Source organism: Phodopus roborovskii, unplaced genomic scaffold (genome assembly GCF_943737965.1).
Source record: "Phodopus roborovskii unplaced genomic scaffold, PHOROB, whole genome shotgun sequence".
Taxonomy (NCBI): domain Eukaryota; kingdom Metazoa; phylum Chordata; class Mammalia; order Rodentia; family Cricetidae; genus Phodopus; species Phodopus roborovskii.
The window spans coordinates 5930031-5932884 of record NW_026126588.1 but is presented as its reverse complement, the minus strand read 5'-3'; positions in this window follow the sequence as shown (position 1 = coordinate 5932884).

Genomic DNA, 2854 nt, shown 5'->3' with positions numbered 1-2854 from the left:
GGATGCTCCCACCTTAAGTAGCAATAGTGATCCAGATTAAAAGTGGGTCTTCCCACTTCAAATTATTTAATTAAGAGTCCCTCACAGGTATGCCCAGCAGTTGGGTTTTAGTTCATTCCAGATGTAATTGAGTTGACAACCAAGAATGGCCATCATAGTTATATATAATCTACTTTTTTCTCTCTATGATATATAAGACCAAGACCAAATGTAGTGAGGTAGTCCTTCTGTAGCACTGACCACGCCCATTGGGGGGTGGAGCGATGGGCGGAGGTGACCTGAGGAAGGAGGTCAGAGGGGGCCAGGAAGGAGCTCTCTCTGGCGTGACTCAGACAGGAGAGGATCGGGTTGAATTTCCTGGTGTTCATCGGTCTAGGTTGTAAGTTATTTCTCCCTGATTAAACATCTATTCGGCCTATTTGTTTATCCTGATCCTTATTTACCGCAATAGTTACCAGAAAATTTTTGTGCTCCCTTTCATGGTTTCTTAGCCTCATTAATAAAAGAATTTAGAAATGACTTAGAAGGAAGCTTGAGGCTAATTTCATTCCAGGAAGGAAAAAAAAAAAGACTGTGGTGTGTATTAGCATACTGAAGCTTCCTCAGGTCTCCAGCCTCACTCAGTACCTGTGACTCCTCTTAGTTCATCTCACAGACCCCCACTCTAATCATGTTCAGCTCATGGGCCTCCCTTCCCCCAGCTTCTCATTCCTATATCACCCTGCCATCTGGGGCCATGGTCTCTCTTGGTGCTTTCTTGGCCCCCTCTCTCGACCCCTCTCTCTTGATCCTCCTCTGTTTATGACAGCCCCCGATGCCCCAATTTACTCTCCTGACCATATTTAGTGTAAGACTTTCTCTCCCTGTTCTGGACTCTTCCAGATGCCTCTGGCTTTCGTCTCCCTCATCTCTACAATGAAAACCTCCCCCTCAAACCATGCCTTGGAGTACTCATGTAAAGTTTTTACATCCAGCACCTGCTGAAGGGAAGAGCACAGAAACAAAGAAGAGAGAAAGCTTTTGGAGTCAGGGTCTGGGGAAGCTTCTGTATTCAGCAATAACATAACTATCTGGATTTCTATATTGAAAGAAATCAAAATTGTACCCATGGCAACAGGAATCAGGACTCAGGAAATGTAAATCAATACATTGACATCCAGGGAACCTTACATATAGATCTTAAATTTATACCTCACTGAAGACCTTCTTAAAATACTTTTAATTTTTTAATTTTGTGTGTGGGGGTGGGGGGGTAGGTCAGTGCATTCATGCATTTGTGCATTCGTGCATGTGTGAGTGTAGGTCAAAGAACAACTTGCTGGAATTGGCTCTCTCCTTCCTCTATGTGGGTTCTGGAAATAAAACCCAGGTGGTCAAGCTTGGTGACAAGTGCTCTTATCCATTGAGCTATTTCTCCATCTCCCTTCAAAGAATGTTTTAATGATAACAGGAGGGAATGGTTTATAATTGTATAATACCCTTTTATTTGAAACCAGTTTTGTTTCTAAACCAAAACTAAAAGTTTTGGCTGTAGTTCTGTAGCAATAGTTACAGGTGGGTCCAAAGAAATTCCCAAAACAGCAGTGCTGGTGAATATCCTAAACCTCCCTTAAACCACCAGGAACCTCCCTTATTCTGTCAAGGGCATTTAGTTCCCAGTCAATCCCAAGACCTTGTATCAGCTCAAGGACCTTGCTGACTGTCACAAAATTTGCTTGTTTTCCACCATTTGCTCTTCTCGCTGAACCCCCAAGAGACAGCCCTGGCAGTTTAATCCTCAATCACATTTCTTTCTAACCAAGAAGGGATCTAGTTCAGGGATGGGGGATGTCCTATGTATATGTTTCTCTTATTGGTTAATGGCCAATTAGGCAGGAAGATAAGCAGGACTAGGAGAAAAGGGGAATTCTGGGATGTGTAGGCAGAGAGCAGTTGCCATGTAGCCATCTGATAGGATAGGATGCACCAGGCATTCTCTGGTAAGATAAGACCACAAAGAAATACATAGATTGATAGATAGGGGGTAATAATTAAGACAGAGCTAGTCAATAAGAAGTCCAAGCTATTGGCCAACGGAGTTATAACTAACATAGCATCTGTGTGCTTATTTGAGGCCAAACAGCTACAAGACGTTCTCATTACAGTTCAATGGTTTCACTTTGCCCTCACTTACACTTACTAAGTATTTTGTTTTATGTAAAACATGTCAGCAAAATGGTCCACACGTAATTCTATCTCTAGTCCTAATGATTGCATGAGTCTGAAGGCCAATCCAGCGGGTTGCCATTTACCAAACCATTGCAGGTGTGCACTTCAGTGCACCTGGCAAGTCAGCCTTCCCAGACTTATCCCATGAACTGAAATAACAACACTTCTAAAATCCAAGAATGTAGTGCTGCCGTAGGAGAAGCCCATATTGAGTGATTACGCACATGAGCTAGTTAGGGAAAGTAAATGCATCCTATTTTTATTACTAAAACAATATCCCAAATTTTCTTTATTTACAGTTGTTTAAAAAGGAACAGTCATAAGCACATACACATATAAATAGTAAGACCTGTAAGAGCATTGTGTCTGTCCCACAAATGAAGAAGGTAAGATCTATAAGCCATGTTGTTTTACTCAAGGATTAAAACAATAAACACACAGAACACCCACCAGATGTTCCTTTCCTATTGGGGGGAAAGGAACCATGAACAAACCACAAAGTAGATACAGTATCCTTCACATTGGACACTGAATCTGACCTGAGTCTTCCAGATACCCAGGATCCCCTCAGTGGGAGGATATCTGGGTGCAGAGCCACAGTGGATTGAGAGCTCACAACTCCAGAGGCTTCCTGCCAGCCATGGAC